At 43.7% G+C, this 21,862-nt stretch overlaps 1 long non-coding RNA gene across 1 annotated transcript; it reads right to left on the bottom strand.

Moving 5' to 3' along the window:
• Window positions 1-402: 402 nt before the first annotated feature.
• LOC144615809 (uncharacterized) lies at window positions 403-21,862 on the bottom strand. Its single transcript, XR_013554422.1, has 4 exons — window positions 21,735-21,862; window positions 19,599-19,704; window positions 2,738-2,917; window positions 403-512 (listed from the first exon to the last, which is right to left on the bottom strand). It is a non-coding gene; the product is annotated as an uncharacterized LOC144615809 (long non-coding RNA).

Below are 21,862 nucleotides of genomic sequence, written 5' to 3'. Positions count from 1 at the left end.
CTTTGTTTCTTAAATTCCATGTGAATGAAATCATATGGTAATTGTATTTCTTTGACTGGCTTATTTCACTTAGCATTATACCCTAGATCCATCCATGTTATTGCAAACGGCAAGGTTTCATTCTCTTTTTTTATGGCTGAATTGTATTCCATTGTGTGTGTGTGTGTGTGTGTGTGTGTGTGTGTGTGTGTGTATATATATATATATATATATATATATACACCATATCTTCTTTATCCATTCATTAGTTAATGGACATTGGGCTCTCTCAATGGACATTGGGCTCTCTCCATAGTTTGGCTATTGTTGATAATGCTGCTATGAATATTGGGGTGCACGTATCCCTTCAAATTATTATTTTTGAATTTTTGGGATAGATATCCAGTAGTGCAATTACTGGATCATATCTTTATTTTTAATTTTTTGGGGGATTCTCCATACTATCTTCTTCAGTGGCTGCACCAGTCTGCATTCCCACCAACACCATCTTCTTTTTTTTCCTTGCTCCATATCTGTTGAAGAAACTGGAGGTTATTTTTCAAACTGCATTTGGAAGTAAAAGCAGAACATATAGATGAATGAAAAAAAGTCTTTCCACCAAATCTCCCAGCCACTATAGCACTTTGCCTTGTCCTTTATTATGTCCCCTGCTGTCTTGCATTAGAATTGTTTGTCATGTTATTCTTTCCACCACTCATGTACCCTGGAGCCAGCAACAGGCTCTTACTTATTTCTGGGTCCCCAGACCTAGCACATTGTCCCATAAGTATTTCCGTTATTAAACACAGTCAAAAATTCTTGTACGAATGGAAGTCCATGACACACATGGAATCTGAATGGGTCTGAGAGGAAGGTTTGTTTGTATAGAGCCTGTGAGGAAGTGGTTCCCACCCAACAATGTGGGGTGACCAGAGTGTGTCAGGGTCCCTGTGGCAGAGGGAGGAAATGTGGGGAATTAGAAAACATTCCCACAATGGCTCTGATACTTATCCCATGACAGATGGTGAGAATGGCCTCAGAACTCTACCCCTCCCTGTATCCAGGCCCTCTGTCATGTGCCTTTTCAGTTGTCTCACTAAAAAGGTGAGTCTCTGTTCCCATCCTTTGATTTGGCTTTGGCCAAAGGATGTCAGCAGATATGATGCATGTAGAGAGCACTTTTCCATTTTCTCTTCCTGTCCTGCTCCTGTGCCTTCACCATGAAAAGATGCTGTAGCTAGCCTGCTGGAGGATGAGGAGTGTGGAGCTGAGTCCAAATGCCCCAGTCATTCCAGCTAGGTCCATGGCCATTCTGATCAACCAACACCAACTGTCCCCCAGATTTGTGAGTGGGTCCCACTAAATCAGAATTGTCCAGCCTAATCAAGTCTGAATCACTGAACCTCAGACATGTGAAAAAATAAATGCTTCTTTTTTAAGGTGCTAAGTTTTGTAATAGTTTGTTATGCAGCATAATCATGGTGGTGGGTAACTGATACAGCTTCTCTCTCTCTCTCTCTCTCTCTCTCTTTCACACACACACACACACACTTAAACACACTCATTTAAATACATATATAAATATATGCACACATATAACCTCTAAATTGAGAGCCACTGACTTCAATCTACAGAGGAAAGACTAAAAATGATAAAGATAAGCTATAAGGACATCAGGGAAATTAAATAATGGTAGTTTGGGTGATAGTTCTTGTGAAAAAATTTTTTATATAGTCCACTTCTTGACACAAATGTGAGATTGACATGCCTGGGTGGCTCAGCCAGTTAAGCATCCAACTCTTGACTTCAGCTCAGGTCATCATCTCATGGTTCTTGGTTTCAAGCCCCGCATTGGTCTCTGCACTGATGGTGAGGCACCTGCTTGGGCTTCTCTTTCTCCCTCTTTCTTTTCCCCTCCTCCTGCTTGGGCTTCTCTTTCTCCCTCTTTCTTTTCCCCTCCTCTGCTCTCTCTCTCTCTCTCTCAAAATAAATAAATAAACTTAAAAGTTATTTAAAAAAAACAAATGGGGGATTCTAATGCTATAATGAATAAACTCAGGTTGGAAAGGGATAAGACTGAGTGAAAGTGAAATGTTTTTAAATGATTCCTTTTGGGTGACTCTTCACTTCGTAGGTATAAAGAACTTATTAAGTAATCATGTATTAGGCCTATTGTTTGTCTTTCTTACAATTCTAGAAGTAACTAGAATGAATTAGGAGAGGGTTAAGAAATAAGATTTTGCCTCCTTATGAAAATCTTTTTGCATTGTAATGATCATGACAAATATTGTACTCTCTTCTTAGCAGCAGCAACAATAAGAGCAGCTAATAGTTACTGAGTGCTTTCCTTGTGCCAGACCCTGGGCTTGCCACCTTGTGTCCATCATTGCATGTAGTATCAACACAAACTCCTGAGGAGGGAACTAATGCCATCCCACTTTACAAATGAGGAAACAATCTCAGAAAGATCAAGTAACATATCCTAAGTTCACCTAGATTGAAAATGGCATGCTTAACCCTAACATGTGTGACTCCAAAACCAGTGCTCTAAAGCATGTCACATCATGTCATAAGACTTTAAATTACATTATATTACTAAATACAATTTCCTGAAAGAAGGGACCCTGACTTTACTCTCTGTAGTGTCTATCCCATGTCTATCTCCCATGCACCTAGGCAGAATACTCTATGTATAATACATATCAATAAATAATTATTGAATTGAAAATTAAAAGCCTTAATTTGTATTCTACCATACCTTTGGCATCCTGCTCTTTCTCAGGATAGCCAACTTTTTGGGTGCCTGTGCCCATCTCTGATGTTCTTGCAGTGACAGTGGACACCAAGAGCTTCCTGCTTCTGCCATCATAGCACCTTTGCACTTTTCTGCCCCAGCTTTCTTCAATGCCATGGAAGCCCACATAATACACAGCAAGTGCTGAAAGGAAAAGGAGTAGGGGAAGTTCGTGCCTCTAGCAGCACCCCTCCACAAAAGAGAGTAGGGGCTGGTGGGTAAACATCCCAACCCCTTATCCTTTGGTGGAACAACTCTGAGGCATGTCCTACACAGAGAATCCAAAGTAGGACTGAATTCAGTGACCCATAGTGATGACTCATCCCCATAGGTCATCCCAATAATGGCCAAATGACACATCCTTTCTAGACTTCTCTTTCCAGATCACTAATTCCTCACTCTAGTTTCCTGGGACCACCTTCCAAATAACTCTGGGCACCTATGTCCTTGTTGTAGGCTCTGCTTTCAGGATTATCCAAACCAAGGCCCTCAGTCTTCTCCCCACAGTAAATGGCACTACTATTCTGGCACCTGGTTGTTTAAGACAAACACTATGTATTATCCTTCACTTTTTTCTTTCTATCTTATAGCTCATCATATCCAGTGGCAACTAATCTTCTCCCTCTTCTCCTTGCTTGACCCCATTCTGCCCCTATCCTTCACTCAGATTTCTAACAACAATAGCCTCTTAACTTCCTACCTTCAGTTTCCAAAATGATCTTTTAAGGTGTTAATCATGCCACAGTGCTCTTCCACTGAATACTTGTTGGTGGCAATAATAACAGGGGCATTTTCTAGGTGCTATTATCTGTTCTGAGGATGCTAGGTGTATTAAACTCATTTAAATCTTACAAAAACCTTGAGAGGTAGTGACCACTTTTATCATTTTATGATTCAAAGGAAAGCTGAATACATAGTTACATAAGAATTAAACAATTTGTCAATCTTCTTAACACGTGACCTGCTTTACACCTTCCAACTTTTTTATATTGCTGGATTACTGGTGAAAATGATTTTTCTAGTTGTGTTTTCTGTTTGATGCAATCTGAAGGGGAGAGAAAAACTACTTCAAATTTACAAATCTGACGCAAATTAACCAGAATCCCTTTATCTGATGTGTCTTTTGCAAATATCTTCTCCCATTCCATAGGTTACCTTTTAGTTTTGCTGATTGTTTCCTTTGTTGTGGAGGAAATTTTTATTTTGATGAGCTCCCAATAGCTCATTTTTGCTTTTGTTTCTCTTGCCTCTGGAGACGTGTTGAGTAAGAAGTTGCTGCGGCCAAGGTCAAGGAGGTTTTTGCCTGCTTTCTTCTCGAGGATTTTGATGGTTTCCTGACTCACATTTAGGTCTTTCATCCATTTCGAGTTTATTTTTGTGTATGGTGTAAGAAAGTGGTTCAGGTTCCTTCTTCTGCATGTTGCTGTCCAGTTTTCCCAGTACCGCTTGCTGAAGAGACTGTCTTTATTCCATTGGATATTCTTTCCTGCTTTGTCAAAGATTAGTTGGCCATACATTTGTGGGTCCATTTCTGGGTTCTCTATTCTGTTCCATTGATCTGAGTGTCTCTTCTTGTGCCAGTACCATACTGTCTTGATGATTGCAGCTTTGCAATATAGCTTGAAGTCTGGGATTGTGATGCCTCCTGCTTTGGTTTTCTTTTTCAAGATTGCTTTGGCTATTTGAGGTCTTTTCTGGTTCCATACAAATTTTAGGATTGTTTGTTCTAGCTCTGTGAAGAATGCTGGTGTTATTTTGACAGGTATTGAATTGAATACATAGATTGCTTTGGGTAGTATTGACATTTTAACAATATTTGTTCTTCCAATCTGTGAGCATGGAATATTATTCCATTTCTTTGTGTCTTCTTCAATTTCTTTCATAAGCTTTCCGTAGTTTTCAGTGCACAGATTTTTCACTTCTTTGGTTAGACTTATTTCTAGGTATTTTACGGTTTTTGGTGCAATTGTAAATGGGATTGATTCCTTGATTTCTCTTTCTGTTCCTTCATTGTTGGTGTATAGGAATGCAACTGATTTTTGTGCATTGATTTTATATCCTGCCACTTTGCTGAATTCATGGATCCATTCCAGCAGTTTTTTGGTGGAATCTTTTGGGTTTCCATATAGAGTATCATGTCATCTGCAAAGAATGAAAGTTTGACCTCCTCCTGGCCAATTTAGATGCCTTTTATTTCTTTGTGTTGTCTGATTGCTGAGGCTAAGACTTCCAATACTATGTTGAATAACAGTGGTGAGAGTGGACATCCCTGTCTTTTCCCTAACCTTAGGGACAAAAGCTCTCAGTTTTTCCTCATTGAGGGTGATATTAGCGTTGGGTCTTGGTCTTTCATATATGGCTTTTATGATCTCGAGGTATGATCCTTCTATCCCTACTTTCTTAAGAGTTTTCATCAAGAAAGGATGCTGTATTTTGTCAAATGCTTTCTCTGCATCTATTGAGAGGATCACGTGGTTGTTGCCCTTTCTTTTATTGATGTGATGAATCACATTGATTGTTTTGTGGATATTGAACCAGCCCTGCATCCCAGGTATAAATCCCACTTGGTCATGGTGAATAATTTTTTTAATGTATTGTTTGATCTGGTTGGCTAATATCTTGTTGAGGATTTTTGCATCCATGTTCATCAGGGAAATTGGTCTATCCAAAATCTATAAAGAACTTATCAAACTCAACACCACAAAAACAAATAATCCAGTGAAGAAATGGGCAAAAGACATGAATAGACACTTCTTCAAAGAAGACATCCAGATGGCCAACAAACACATGAAACGATACTCAACATCACTCATCAACAGGGAAATACAAATTAAAACCACACTGAGATAACACCTCACACCTGTCAGAATGGCTAACATTAACAACAGATGTTGGTGAGCATGCAGAGAAAGAGGATCTCTTTTGCACTCTTGATGGGAATGCAAACTGGTGCAGCTGCTCTGGAAAACAGTATGTAGGTTCCTCAAAAAATTAAAAATAGAATTGCCCTACAACCCAGCAATTGCCCTACTAGGTATTTATTCAAGGGATATAGGTGTGCTGTTTTGAAAGAGCATATCCACCCCAATGTTTATAGCAGCACTAGCAACAATAGCCAAAGTATGGAAAGAGCCCAAATTGTCCATTGATGGATGAATGGATAAAGAAGATGTGGTATATGATGGAGTATTACTCAGCAATAAAAAAGAATGAAATCTTGCCATTCACGACTATGTGGATGGAACTAGAGGATATAATCCTAAGCGAAATTAGTCAGAGAAAGACAAATATCATATGACTTCACTCATATGAGGACTTTAAGAGACAAAACAGATGAACATAATGGAAGGAAAACAAAAATAATATAAAAACAGGGATGGTGACCAAAACATAAGAGACTCTTAAATATGGAGAACAAACAGAGGGTTACTGGAGGAGTTGTGGGAGGGGGATGGGCTAAATGGGTAAGGGACATAAAGGAATCTACTCCTTAAATTACTGTTACACAATATGCTAACTAACTTGGATGTAAAATAAAAAAATAAATTAAATAAAAATTTTAAAAAATTAAGCAGAATCCCAAGAGAAAATGTGTACTATGACAAGAGAATCTAACTGTACTATGAAATCTATGAATCTACCTAATATGAAATAACTTCACTGGAGAGAGTGTTGGGGGGGGGGGTGGTGGTGTAAGGGAAGGTGTTGACCTTAGTCACTTTAGAGATGAATGGAGTCTGTAATTCTAAAGGGACAAGGAAATGCACAAAACCATTGTACTCTATTTGAAAAACTTGTTTTCCATAGGGGATAGTTTAACAAGTCTGATACTGCTATACATGTATATGGAACTGAACAATTAAGCCAATGCATGGTGATGATGGGAGCCAGTTTCTCATTGTTGGAGTGGGAATTTACAGATGAACAAGAAGAGGAGGCTGGAATGAGCCACATGGTAATAGCTTGTAGTTAAAGAGGTCAGTAAAAACTCATGTTTGTTTGTTTGTTTAATGTTTATTTTTATTTTTGAGAGACAGAGTGCAAGGAGGGAAGGAGAAGAGAGAGAGGGAGACACAGAATCGGAAGCAGGCTCCAAGCTCCAAGCTGTCAGCATGGAGCCCGATGCGGGGCTCGAACCCATGAACCGTGAGATCATGACCTGAGCTGAAGTTGGACACTCAACGACTGAACCACCAGGCACCCCAGAACTCATGTTTTAACTCAGTATAAATACACATGTTTACATATGTGTTTACATGTATTTCTTTGCTCTCTCCACTTGAGATGGCCTAGAAGCAATAATACCCTTAATAATAAGAACACCTATTGCCCACATCTTGGTTTCTAATACCATTCTCCAATAAAAGGAATCAGGGCTCATTTTATAACTGGGGTGGGAAATATACCAGATGAGTCTGGAGCCTTGTAGTGCTATAAAATAAGTAAGCATCTGGGGCACCTGGGTGGCTCAGTTGGTTAAACTACTGATTCTTTGTTTCAGCTCAGGTCATAATCTCACAGGTGGTGGGATCAAGCCCCGTGTGGGCCTCTGCACTAACAATGCAAAGCCTGCTTGGGATTCTCTCTCTCTCTCTCTCTCTCTCTCTCTCTCTCTCTCTCTGTTCTCTCCCTCCCCCCCCCCCCCACCCACACTCTCAAAAGCAAATACATAAACATAAAAAAAAAATTAAAGGAGACCCTGGGTAATTCTGTCAGTTGAGCATCAGACTTTGCCTCAACTCAGTTTGTGAGTTCAAGCCCCCACCAAACTCACTGCTGTCAGAGCAGAGCCTACTTCTGATCCTCTGTACCCCCCTCTCTCTGCCCCTCTCCTGCTCCTTCCCCCACCTGCCTCTCAAAAAAATGTTTTTTAATTAAAAAAAATAAAATAAGTAAGCACTAAAAAATATAACACGCTGAAGTGGGAATGTCAAAAGACCATAGAATACAGCTGAAAGCTGAAAGAGCCCCCAGTGGCCAAAGCTACAACAATATGAGCAACAAAACAAATAAAATGGTATTAAATAAAGCAGTAGTAAAATAAAAAAATAAGTATCTGAACCCAAACTGATATAAGTAAATGATGAATCAACTAATTAATGGGTGAGAAGAGACAAATCGTCCAGGCAGAATTCCAAGTAGATTATGTAGATATACCAGTCTCAAGGTGGTGGAGACAACTCTCTACTCCTTAAGTATGGGCTGCACACAGCACTTCCTTTCAAAGAGCACTGTGTGGAAAGAGGAAATAAAAGAGGAGCTTTGCAATGGAGAAACCTGACACACACTGCCTCAGCTAGGTGCTCAAAGGCAATATCAGCAATCATATTTGTGATTATAGTGTGTGCCCTTGATATGAGGTGAAGAAAAGGGCACTTCATCTCTGTGACCTTCCTCCTGAAAACCCATAATCCCATTCCAATGATGAGAAAAACACCAGACAAATCTTAATAGGGGGACATCCTACAATATACCTGGCCAGTAACTTCTCAAAGCTATCAAAGTCATCAAAAACAAAGGAAGTCTGAAAAACTGTCAGTCAAGAGGAGCCCAGGATAACAGGATGACAAAGTGTAATGTGGTGTCCTGGATGGGATCTTGGGACAGAAAAGAGATGTTAGGTTAAAAATTAAGGAAATCCTGATAAACTATAAACTTTGTTTAATAAGAATGTGTGGGGGGCACTTGGGTGCCTCAGTCAGTTGAATGTCTGACTCTTGATCTCGGCTCAGGTCATGATCCTAGGGTCGTGAGATCCAGCCCTGAGTCGGGCTCTGCACTGAGTGTAGAGCCTGCTTGAGGTTCTCTCTCTCTCCCACTGCCCCTCTCCGCTCACACTCTCTCTCTCTTTCTACAGTAAAAAAAAAAGAAAAGAAAAGAAAAGAAAAGAAAAGAAAAGAAAAAAGTGTCAATATTGGTTCATTAATTGTAGTAAATGTCTAGTACTAGTGTAAGATGTCAATGATCAGGGAATGTGTGGTCAGAGGGCTATATGGGAATTCTTTGTACTCCTTCTCAATTATTCTGTATATTCAAAACGGTTTTAAAAAATCAAAAAGCAAATAAGGAACAATAAACAAAATAAAAGAAAAAGCAGATTGAGTTATACCACATGTGCTTATATAGTACTCGTGGAGATTTGACAATTTCTGGTGAAGCTCACAAACCATCCAGACAGATAACTGGGATGTCAAGGGGGACAGCATTTGGATCAATTATCTGGTCCCACTATCAACAATGATCAAACTCATTGTAAGAAATCCAGATCTGATCCTTGATTTGTGGTGCAGAGACATCTTTGATCCATTTCCCACTCCTACAAGAACTTAAGAAATAAGAGATCTAAAATTTCTTTCTGGAAGCTTCTATCTAGAGATCCAAAGGGAAAAACATCGAAAGGAAGAAAACTAAGTCTGTAAACAAGCTTCTGCAGTATTACTTTGAGGTAAAGCCTTTTGAGAATAACTTCTGCCTGTTGAAGTCACTGATGGACTTTGTTTTTCACAACCCAAAGGCCTCACCAAGGCAAAGTCCATTACTGTAACTATGGGAAATACATTGAATTTGTTCGTGAAGCAAGTGGCTTCCCATCCACCCCCTTGGCTTATTTGCTTTCCATAGATATTACTCTTCAAGGAAGACTCTGACCAGTCTTTGTGTCTGCATGGCCCCTCCAATATCTCAGGCAGGCATCTCACCTGTATTGAAGTATAACTAACAAATAAATGTATAGGATACTTAAAATGTGCATTGTGGTGATTTGATATATAGATACAGTGTACAAGGATTCCTACCATCTAGTTAATTAACACATCCATCAATTCAAATATTTATCTTTTTTTTTTTTTTTTTTTGGCTAGAACATTTATGCTCTGCCCTCTTAGCAAATTTCGAGTAAATAATACAACATTATCAACTGTAGTCCCCATATTTTACATTCGATCTTCAGACCTTGTTTATCTTATAGCTAAAAGTTTGTGCTCTTTTACTAACCTTTCCCTACCTGTCCCTGGTATTTTTAAAGAAAACTAAATGTCAGATTGACTTTTAAGTGAATAGTTATGCAAACGTTAAAAATTATTGGTTCCATTCTTGATTTTCCTTTTCTGCCTCAATCATTATAAATTTGGGTTTCAGTCTGGTTTGGGTGTTGTCGGAGCTCCTTGGCCCTTTACGTTTTCAAGCACACCTACCCTTGAGATGTTTTCACCTCCTACAGCCAGCCTGAGTCTCTGGCAGGGCTGTCCCTAAACTGTGGGAACTCACTTTGCCTGCAGAGCAGAAAACAGAAGTGCCTGGGAATTTACTGCCCTTAGGGGCAGCCCTGACAAGTGACTCACCCAGGGCAGGCACGGGGTGGTGCAGGGGTGGAGACTGGGTCTGCCACCCCCGCATTGGTCAACTCCCAGCATGCCCTCACCAGGCCTGAGCCAAAGTAACCCTCAGTGGGATTTCCCCCGAGAATTCACCTGGTTTAGCTTTGCTCCCTTCTGTGGTGTACTATCCCACTTCCAGGTTTTTCCTGGGAATCCTTCATCATAAATCCTTTTCACACAAAACCCTGTCTCAGGGTCTGCTTCTAGGGATCAAGCCTGGGACACAACTCAGTTCCCCATTTAGGAAAGGAGATGCTGTGCAGGAGTGTGATTGGCTTATAAGCTATTCTGGGGGTGGCCCCTGGCCAAAGACTGAGCTAGGCGCAGGTGCCAGGCCTGGCCTTTCCTTTCAGGGTGGGGCTCCTCCAGCAGGCAGTCCCTTGCTCTGGGGCTCCCAGCCGGGCTGCATCTTTCTCAGCTTGCAAAGACAAGGTTGCCAAAGTCCCCAGGTTGCCAGGTCCCCAGACAACACCTACGGCATCTGTTGTTTGTTGGGGGTTTTCATGTTTTACTTTTCTTTTAAAAGTTGTACATTTTACTTTAGCCACATCAGAGTGAGGTAACCCCTGAAAAATCTTTCTGGAATGTTCCCGTTTCCTTTTCCCCCCTATAGTTTGCCGGACTAACTTTTTTCTCAGATTCCTGTTTCCACAAGGAAAAGTAAACAAGTCACAACTTCGATGGTATCTGCCAATGTGCAATGGACTTGTGATCCCGTGAGCATTGGGAATCAATTTCTTTCCTTTTATGTTCAGATTCAGGGATGAGGAACAAAGAGGGTCTGTAAATTTCTGAATCCCCATTCATTTGCTGACAGAGAGAGAAATGGGGCCAGGCGAAAGTGAAGGATGCTTTTCTCAAGGTTCATGGTAAGTTGTGGTTTTGGCCCAAATATCCTGTGCTAGATCTGTGCTCACGAAGCTAGAGCAGAGCTTCTCAACATTGGCACTACCAACATTTTGAGACAGGTGGCTCTGTGTTGTGTGGGATTGTCCTGTACATTGTGTGATACTCAGAAACATCCCTGGCCTCTACCTGCTGGATGCCGGTAGTACTGCCCCTCACCCTCTAGCTGTGATCCAAGTGTTCCCAGACATTGACAAATATCCCCTAATTGGCAAAATCATCCCCTTCTTGAGAACCACTGACACAGAGGTTGCTGTAGTCTGAATGTGTCCCCCTCCCCATATGTTGAAACTTAACCTTTGGTTAGGAGGTGAGGCTTTTGGGAGGTGATTACGGCAGAGTCCTCGTGAATAGGATTAGGGCCCTTATAAGAGAGATCTGAGCAAGCTCCCTTGCGCCTTACACCACCTCATGATACGACAGGAAGTCAGAGACCTGGAAGATGGCCCTCACCCAACTGTGCTGGCACCCTGATTTCAGACTCCCAGCCTGCAGAGCTGTGAGAAATAAGTTTCTGCTTATAAGCCAATCAGACTCTGGTATTTTGTCATGGCAGCCCAAATCCACTAAGACAGAGGTAAAGCATCCCAGGAAAAAAATACCAAAATAATGATGGCAAATTCTTCCTTTTCCTCTACCGTTCTCTTCTTCCTGGTACTTTTGTTTCAATCCCCTTTTGCCTGAGGGCAAGGCAACTCTGTGTGTCTTCTTTTTTCTAAGGGAACAAAATTCTCCCTTCTCCCCTGAGAGTCCCTGACCCAAGTGGCTGTACCCAACATACTGCCCAATCAGAGCACCTTCCATGGCAACTTTGTTCTCCACAGAGCAGACTTATGGTCCAGGAATGTGGGAAGGTTACTGAGTGACTGAGAGACTGAGAGAAGGAAGAAGCTACAATATCGGTGCCATTGGATTGTGGGCGCCCAATTTATAAGCATCTTAATGGCATTGTAAGTGATCAAGGGGGCCACAGAACAGCCTGCTCATTAGAATGACATATGAATTAACAACCTTGCCACCTGGCCAGCTGTGTGACTTTAGGAAAATTATTATGCCTTTCTGAACCTCAATTTATTCTTCCATATGGTGGCAAGGTTGTTTTGTGGTTTAAAGGAGATATGAATATAAAACTGTGAGGATAGTGCCTGACATTCAAAAATTGGTCCATTCCTGGTTGGCATTATTATTGGTGTTGGTTGACATTCTTATCATCAAAAACAATTCTGCCCATGCCAGTAAAAGAAATTGTATTAAATTACTTAAATACTTGAACTTTAATTTTTCTCCATAAAAGCTGGTGGATAACCATACTTACTCTGCACTGTTTTTGATTGTCTTTTGTAAAACACCAGTATTGTCTTGGTTGCAGTGTGGGCTGGGGAGGGGTTGTGGGCACAGGGTGGGGCAGAAAGGAAGGGCCTACTTAGCCCTGTGGCTGGCGAAACACTCAAAGGGGCTGGTATTTTTGCAAATCTCTATTCCAAAATAAAATCCTTGTTTCTCTTGAATCTTTTCCTCAAGTGGAGTGAGTATAAGTCTTTCTCCCAGAAAGAATGGAACTTCTCAGTTCAGATCAGTCAGCATTACACACTCTTACTCAGACACTAATAAAACAATCACCACCACTCGCTCATTCTTTGGTCCTTTTACAAGTCAGGCTGCCAGATTTCAGACTATTTCTCTATTTTTTCCATCAGCTGCCACAAGCTGGGGGATCCTGATTCTGTTCATCTCACCCACATGCGCACTGCCTACTGCATAATAAGGGAAAAATGCAGGCAGAGACATTTTAAACTTCCTCACCTCTGGATTTACCATAAAGAATGCTGGTTCTTTCCTTTTTTACTTCCCATGATTGACCTGGCTTCTGGGGGGAGGCCACATGTGTAAAAAAGAGCACGTTCTCCTGAGAAGGAATGGCCTTGTCCACAGAGCTGGGTCTCCTGAAGTCTTGACAGGTAGGCAACAAACTACCTATGAAAGTCATCCTCAGTTCCCTGGCAAGTATTTAGTATTTCAGGTGAAATGGTGTTGTGGTTAAGAGGAGGGTTCTGGAGACAATCGACTTGGGTGCAAATCCTGGCTCCAGGGGGACCTGAGCAAGTTTTCAATTCTCTAGGCCCCAGTTTCCTCCTCTGTTGAATGGGGGTGATATAATAATGACATAATAACAGTAGCCCCCAGGTTTGCTATAAAGAGTAATGGCTGCAAGTACTTGGAAAGCACCTAGAACCATGCCTGGATTGGTTAAACATTTAATATACATGACATACGATTATTATTAAGCCCCTTGCATCTTCCCCAAGGAAAGAGAGAGATGGCTATGCTTGGGCAGGGCAGGTTGTGGGATCTCATTATAGGATAAACGGTAAGATGGCCGTGGAATATGGTTAGACCAGGAGCTGTCTGGAAGCAACTTCTTGACTGTAGCACTTTTGACATTTTGGGCCAGACAGTTCTTTATTGTGGGGCCATTCTCTGTGTGGTAGGACATTTGGCAGCATCCCTGACCTCTACCCACCAAATGCCAGCAGCACCTCTGTATCCTTAGCTACGACAACCGAAAATGTCCCCAAACACTGCCAAATGTCCCCTGGGAACAAAATCTCCCTCAGTTTGGAGCCTCTGGTCTAGAGGGAAATGAGGAAGCAGAGCAAAGGAGAGACCCCGAGAATAGTGACGTTAACTTGACTTCTCCTGGAGAGTCATAACTGAGTAATGCTTGGTGGAGATGGCATCGTATGAATTAAAGCTTTTCCCTTCTATTTCTCTGGTAGTCCATGTTGACAGTATGTATTTGGATATGTGTGTGTGTGTGTGTGTGTGTGTGTGTGTGTGTGTAAAAACTGGTCTAAAAAGAGAAGGAACAAATACCACCTCTGTAAAGGGAAACATTTTAAATAGAAATGTTTTCATGGCATGTGATTGAGGTTTATTAAGATTAATAAAAACAGCTGTCACCTCCAGGAGTTGTGTGATGGGTGACTGCTGGTGGCTTTTCCCAAGGCCATGGAGGACTGATATCAGCTGTGGCTTTCCTATGTCACCTGACCCCAGCCCTAAATACACACTCTGTGTCCCAGACTGGACGGTGTTCTTTACTTTCTTCCCACCAGGACCGCTAAGGAATCAACCCTTTAGGAAATTCTAGAATGCTAGAAACTGCCAACAAGGCCCAGAAAACCACAAGCCCTTTCCCATTCGTTGTAACAAGCTGGCCAATTAGCTTTTTAAGAAGATCTTCTCAGGCTCTGATCTCCTGGGGATCTCCTTAAACTACAGATTGTGATTCAGTAACACTAGGAAGGGACCTGAGATTCTGCCTTTCCAACATGCTCCTTGGTGATGCCAATGTCACATGTCCACAGACAACACTGAGAAACAAAGTAACAGTGGACAATTCGACACAAGTTGTTTCAGCATCTAACACAGAATTTTCAGCAACAGTTTGGAAACAACAAAGAGGCATTTTTATTGTCAGGAAAATAAACAGCCAGGGCAGGGTTTTGTCTGCACAGGCAGGCATCTCCTCTTGTTTTCCTCCTATGTCGAGGCAGGATGGAAGGGGGTCAATACTGTATGAGTTTCATTAGGCTGGTGGCTTTTCTCTCTCATGTCCTCCTGTATTTCTGTTATGTGTGAAGGACATAAACACCTTTTAGGAGGGATGACAGAGGCAGAAAGGGAATATGGCAGGAGCCTGAGCCCCCGAGTCAGACCTGGCACGTGGGCAGAGGCAGGCGCTGGAGGCCACTCTGTGTGTGGTGCGCAGGGTCACTTGGAAATCCCCCACGAACAGCCAGGAGGAGCTTGAGAGAGGAGTGGCATAAGACACTGCTGTAAACTACACTGATTTCCCAAAGGATTTTACAAGTGCTCACAAAAGTAGAAAGGATAATCTGAACCCTGTGGGTCCTTTATGAACAGGGAGATTATGGTTGGGCTTCGCCACAGCCTAAGGGTGTAGAACAACAGGGCTATTGTGGAGCCAGGCATTCATATTGAAGACAAAATATTAGCTGGGTGGTCCAGGATAATGAAGGCATTTATGACTCCGGCTAAGCATATGTATGTCAGACTGATCCACAGATTACTCGTACAGAGTCTGGGCTCACGAGGACTCCAGAAGGGTGAGACTGGCTGGGTATAGATTTGGGATAAAGGCACCAATGATCAAAGCGGCTCAGAAGGATGAAAGAGCTGTTTATCTGTGACCTGGGGATACAATGGAAGGAGGAATACCATTGCACTGAAAATGGAGACTGGTTTCCAAGAGCATCCTTAAAAACTCTGAATTTTAGATAAAATGGTCTCAATCCAGCACTCAGAGGGAAAACACACACCAGAAAAACAATGGACAGTACGAGGAGCTTGGGAAGCCAGGTGACCAGGTGGCCAGGGCACAGGTCCACAGTTGGGATCTGGGAAGACAAACCTTTGGGTTGGTTGGCTGTGACCTGGAAAGTGACCTTGGACTGTAAGGGTTAACTTGTAGTGTAGGGCTAACCTGTAGCCTTAAGAAATAACAGCTTTGTTTTAACACTATAGGTTAAGAGATAACAGCCTTATCCTATCAATCAAGGGATGTGATTAGTGTTTGATTGGATTGGGGCAAGGGCCTGTTTGAACTGTTTCCACCTGGGAACTATTCCTTCATTTTGTTCCCAGGTGATAATAAGATGATGTGGTCAGCTATAAAAACTCTGTGTCCTGGCTGTTGGAGACCGCACTCTGGTCAAGGGTGTCGGTCCCGATTGATAGGTTTGCCTTACCTCTCATTGCAATAAACTTTGTTGTGACTGTCACTGGTGCCCGTAGCATTCTGTTTCAGGAGTCGTGTGGATGCAACATTTGGTGCATTGGCTGGGAAAGTTAAAGGTCTGAAACAGGGCCCTTTCCTCGGATTGCTCCGCTGACCCCTGAAAGGAGGCTCAGGATTGGGAGAGGTAAGGATTGGGGTGCGCCATTTGAATTACTCAAGAAGGGTGTGCCAGACGCGGCTATAGACCCAGAGTCAGGGTTCCTACCAGAATGCCAGTGGGTCCCATTTGGTTTGGTTTCTGTTAGAAAGGATCCTACTTTTATGTGGCTGCTGCGGCCTACTGGCCTCGAGATCTCGAACTTGTGTTCTCTTCGTGTCTTAATTATTTTCTTTCCGTTGATTGTGCATCATTCTCGGTTTTGTCTTAATTGTTTTCTTTCTGTTGATTGTGCGTCCTTCTCAGTTTTGCCTATCTTTGTCATGGGTCAAAATCAGAGTACCCCCACCCCTCTGAGTCTCATACTAACCCATTTCCAGGACTATGGGAAAGCTGCCTCAATTCTCGGCTTCCATGTCAAGAAGCCAGTCCTTCGGGGCGCCTGGGTGGCGCAGTCGGTTAAGCCTCCGACTTCAGCCAGGTCACGATCTCGCGGTCCGTGAGTTCGAGCCCCGCGTCAGGCTCTGGGCCGATGGCTCGGAGCCTGGAGCCTGTTTCCGATTCTGTGTCTCCCTCTCTCTCTGCCCCTCCCCCATTCATGCTCTGTCTCTCTCTGTCCCAAAAATAAATAAAAAAAAAAAAAAAAAAAAAAAAAAAAAAAGAAGCCAGTCCTTCGAACTCTCTGCGAGGTGGAATGGACCAGCTTTCAGGTTGAATGGCCTCTGCAGGGGTCCTTTGACCTTACTCTGGTACATAAGGTTCATGCTATTGTCTATTCTAGGCACGAAGATCAAATCCCATACATTGAGGCATGGAGAACCCTCATCGAAAACCCTCCAGATTGGCTAAAACCTTTCTTTCCCCCTCACCTCCCTAAAGCACAGGTTTTGCCACTTAAAGGCTGTCCACTTGATAAGAATATTGATGGGACTAAGCAGCCGCCCCCTTTACCATCTGCACCGGAGGAAGAATAAGAAACTTGTAAATGGCCCTATAGTTCTCGCCTGGAGAATACGGGTCCGGATGCTTCAGACCAGGAGGCAAGCCCAAGTCGGGACACTCCCCTGAGCCCGTCTCACACCTGGTCAGGAACCTCCTTCCATCCCCCCTCCCGCTGCCTTACCCCTTTAGCCAGGGCCACCCCTGCAGGGTGATGTCCAACCCTTTATGGTTTGTGTGCACTTTTCCACTAGCAACCTTTATAGTTGGAGGCTTCAGGGCCCCCCGTTCTCAGAAGAACCCCAAGCATTAATTTCTCTCCTTGAAACTACGTTTGTGACCCATCAGCCAACCTGGGATAACTGCCAGCAGCTCTTGCAGGTTCTCTTCAGTACCAAGGAATGGGATGAGATCCGTCGCGAGGCCCAAAAATTGGTGATGGGGCCAAACAGGCATCCCACCAAGGATCCCGCCTTACTCATGGAAATCTTTCCTTCCTTGCACCCTGAAGATTGGGATCCAAACACTCCTCACGGTAGGCGATCATTGACCCTATTTCGCCAGACTCTACTGGGAGGTCTCCGAGTGGCTACCCGCCGGCCCACAAGCATATCTAAGGTAACTGAGGTAGTTCAGGGGACCGAGGAGAGCCCCTCAGCCTTCTTAGAAAGGCTCATGGAAGCGTACCGTACCTCTATCCCTATTGACCCTGAGGCACCTGAAAATAGAGGGGCATTAAACCTGGCCTTTGTCTCACAGGCAGCCCCAGACATCCGGAAGAAATTGCAAAGATTAGATGGGTTCGAAGAAAAAAATTTATCTGAGTTAGTTGAAATAATCCAAAAAGTTTTTAACAATAGGGATTCGCAGGAAGAGAGACAGACAAAAAAATTGACTCAGGTGGTAGCGGCCATCCTGGATGCCCGCGAGGGAAGGGGACCCCAAGTGACCAAAGAATTCTGGTCTGGCAAAAAGAAAAACAAAAACAAAAACAAGTCAGTTGGGTTAGAGCACCACTAGGGAAAATAACCAATGTGCATATTGCAAGCAAGAGGGACACTGGAAAAAGGATTGCCCCAACTTAGCCCAGCGTAAAACACGGCCACCCCAGGTGTCGATAATGAAAGTTGATTCTGACTGATGGGGCCACGCTTGGTGGCCCCTTCTGAGCCGTTGGTTACTGTTAATGTAGGGGGCCAACCTAAGACTTTCTTGGTGGACACTGGGGCAACCTTTTCAGTTCTAAAACAAGATCCTGGCCCCACCAGGCAAGGAGCAACCCTGGTGCAAGGAGCGACTGGGTCCCAAACTTGTAAATGGACCATTGAAGGACAAGTAGATTTAGGCCGTAAAACTGTTACACATTCTTTCCTAATCATGCCTGAATGCCCCTACCCTGGATTACTGGGTAGAGACTTATTACATAAACTGCTTCTTTGAGATTCACTGAAGGGGGTATGCATGTTAAAATCGGCCAGGATGACCCAACAATAGGGATGGTGACTGTGCCACTTGGGGAAGAGGGCCTACTTACCTCGGTGCCCAATGAAAATGTTCACACAGTCAATCCCCTCCTTAAAAGTCTCCAGGCAGACTTTCCCCAGGTATGGGCCGAGACCAATCCACCTGGACTGGTGATTCATCAAGCCCCAATAATTGTGGAACTTAAGGTGTCCACACTTCCAGTAAGACTAAAACAATATTCTATGCCCCGGGAGGCTAGGTGGGGAATCGCTGTTCACATCAAGCATTTGCACAACTCGGGCATTCTGACCCCATGCAAGTCACCATGGAATACTCTACTTCTGCCTGTCCAAAAGTCTAACTCTTCCAATTTTCAGCCAGTTCAAGACCTGAGAGCAGTAAACGCCAGAGTAACCAGTGGCCTATTTATCCAAAAGGCTAGACCCAGTTGCTTCTGGGTGGCCCACATGCATTCAACAGATTGCTGCCACCGTGCTACTAGTCAAAGACGCAGATAAACTAACCCTGGGACAGACGTTGTCTGTTATGGGGCCCCATGAAGTGGAGGCCTTACTGCGGGCTCCCCCAGAATGGTGGCTATCAAATACTCGGATTACCCAGTATCAGGCATTGATGCTCGACCAGCCCCAGATACGTTTTTGTGCCCCCTGAGCCTTAAACCCAGCTACTTTGCTGCCTGAAGGACTAGGTCCCCCTCTACATTTTTGCCTTCCCTGGGGAACCTCAGCCCAGTGCACAGAGCTCATCGCACTAACTAAAGCCCTGAAACTCAGTAAAAACAAGTCAGTTAATATTTATATGGACAGCCGCTATGCCTTTGCAACTGCACATGTGCATGGGTCCATCTATCAAAAGCGTGGCCTCCTCCTCACGGCGGAGGGCAAGGACATCAAAAAGCCAAAATTCTAGACCTTCTAACAGCCATCTGGGAACCTGTGAGACTCGTGATCATGCACTCCCCGGGACCTCAAAAAGGCAACTCCCTAGAGGCAGTCGGAAACCGCCTGGCTGATGCGGCAGCCTGGGAAGCTGCCTTAACTGAAAGTAAAAGTGCTTTGGCACTACTGATCTTGATAGACCCCCTGCTTCCGCCGGAGCCCAATTACACTCCTAAAGATTTGGAGTGGATTTGAAGAAAAGCAGGAAGTATAATACCGGGACGAAAGTGGTTTCAGGATCCTGAAGGTAAGCTACTCTTACCCGTGGCACTTGGGTGACGCATGGTGTGTCTGCTCCACCAAGGGACTCATCTGGGAAAAACAAAGATGGAGGAATTGGCGCGGGGGAAAAGTTCAGGGTCCAAGGCCTGGGAAAAGAGATTGAGGAGATGGTTGAAAGATGTGTGAGTTGTGCCCAAGTAAATCAGGGTGCAAATAAGCTTTCAGAAGCTAAAAGAGAGGAACTGAGCCAGGCTGGTTTTGGGAAGTAGATTTTACTGAAATCTATTTTTACTGAAAACTACTAGATTCAGGCTGCCTCTGAGCATAGGATCGGAAAATGGCCCGGCCTTCATGGCACAGGTATTGGAGGGTCTAGCTAGAGCATTGGGAATAGATTGGAAATTACATTGCGCATATAGACCCCAGAGCTCGGGTCAAGTAGAAAGGATGAATTGGACTCTAAAAGAGACCTTAACCAAATTGTCCCTTGAGACTGGCAAAAATTGGGTTGATGTTCTGCCTTTTGCCCTTTTGCGTGCACGTTGTACTCAAGGGATTGTCCCCTTACGAAATTTTATTTGGCAGACCTCCACCTACCTTGCCGAGGCTAGGGTCGACATAAAAGAACAGCTAGAACAGGACCACTTGTTGGCTTCACTCATGGCCCTGCATCTTGTACAAAAGGAAACAACTAAGGCCTTGAAAAAAGCCTTCGCCCATCCTCCTGTTCTTCCCCACCCCTTTCAACCAGGAGACTGAGTTTGGGTCAAGAGGCATGAGCTCAAACCCTGGAGCAGTGCTGGAAAGGACTGCACACCGTGATCCTGACTACACCAACAGCCATGAAGATAGACGGTGTCCGAACCTGGATTCGTCACTCTCAGGTTAAGAAAAACTGCGTGGAGGCAGAAACACCTAGGACTGATACGGGGCCAGAGAATGAACAGTGATGGAAGGTCAAAAGGCACCCAGAGGATCCTTTAAAGATAAGACTGATGCAGGAATAATAATACTTGTCTGGGTTTGTATAATAAGCTTGGGAGACTGTGTGGAACTGCACCCCTTGTCTTTTTGGCCATCCAATGGGAACTCAGACACTGTCACAGGGAAGGTGGTAACGTCTAACGCCTCTCGTACTATGCCTTATTTCTTGTTCGACCTGTGTGAACTGGTAGGAGAAGAATGGGGGTTGCAAACCTGGGCAAGAGCTCTCAGGAACATTGGGGAGAAAAATTGCGGATGTGGAAATAGGGCACTAGAGTGAAATTTGGCTAAGATGCAAATAGAAGAAATGAATGTGAAGGAGAGGGCCAATACCACTGTGCCAAATGGGGTTGTGAGGCACTAGCCCCCTGGTTAACAGGACGGGACCTTGACACCCTAATTACTCTCCTTAGAACCCTGAACCCCCAATGTGAGGCCCAAGGAAAATGTAACCCAACACCAGCTCATCTATTTTCTCCTCATTCTGAGCTACTGGGCACGCTTGGGGCCTCCGAATGATGTCATTGTGCCCTTGGGGTTCACAACGAATTTTAACCCTAGGGGACCTCTAAGGGCAGGGTTGGTGCATAATGTCTCATGCCAACAATTCCGGAGCAATTTGAGACACTCTCAGTTTAGTAAGGAACAATCTTAGAGCCAGGGAATGTGCCAGGGAGGCCAGCAATAATTGGTATCACTCTTGGTCCCCCTGGCCCACATCACTGCTTACCACCATAGCTGGGCCACTACTATTGTTACTTCTTGGGTTAACTATCGGCCCATGCATTATCAATTGGTTAGTACAGTATGTCAAGAGGCAAGATGGTAAATGATTAGGTTCAACTATGTCCGCTTAGTTCCTAATGAAGAATCAAGGGATTGATTCACGGACAAGAAAAGGGGGTTAACTTGTAGTGTAGGGCTAATCTGTAGCCTTAAGAAATAACAGCTTTGTTTTAACACTATAGGTTAAGAGATAACAGCCTTATCCTATCAATCAAGGGATGTGATTAGTGTCTGATTGGATTGGGGCAAGGGCCTGTTTGAACTGTTTCTACCTGGGAACTATTCCTTCATTCTATTCCTAGGTGATAATAAGACAATGTGGTCGGCTATAAAAACTCTGTGTCCTGGCTGTTGGAGACCGCACTCTGGTCAAGAGTGTCGGTCCCGATTGATAGGTTTGCCTTACCTCTCATTGCAATAAACTTTGTTGTGACTGTGTCACTGGTGCCCGTAGCATTCTGTTTCAGGAGTCGTGTAGATGCAACAGGATGAGTAATATTGCCTTTCATTTTCCTCATCTGCTGGGGACAGAGG

The sequence above is a fragment of the Panthera onca genome, chromosome A3, assembly GCF_046562875.1.
Source record: "Panthera onca isolate mPanOnc1 chromosome A3, mPanOnc1 haplotype 2, whole genome shotgun sequence".
Lineage (NCBI taxonomy): Eukaryota > Metazoa > Chordata > Mammalia > Carnivora > Felidae > Panthera > Panthera onca.
The sequence above is the reverse complement of the archived record's forward strand: the minus strand, read 5'-3'. Positions and strand labels throughout refer to the sequence as shown.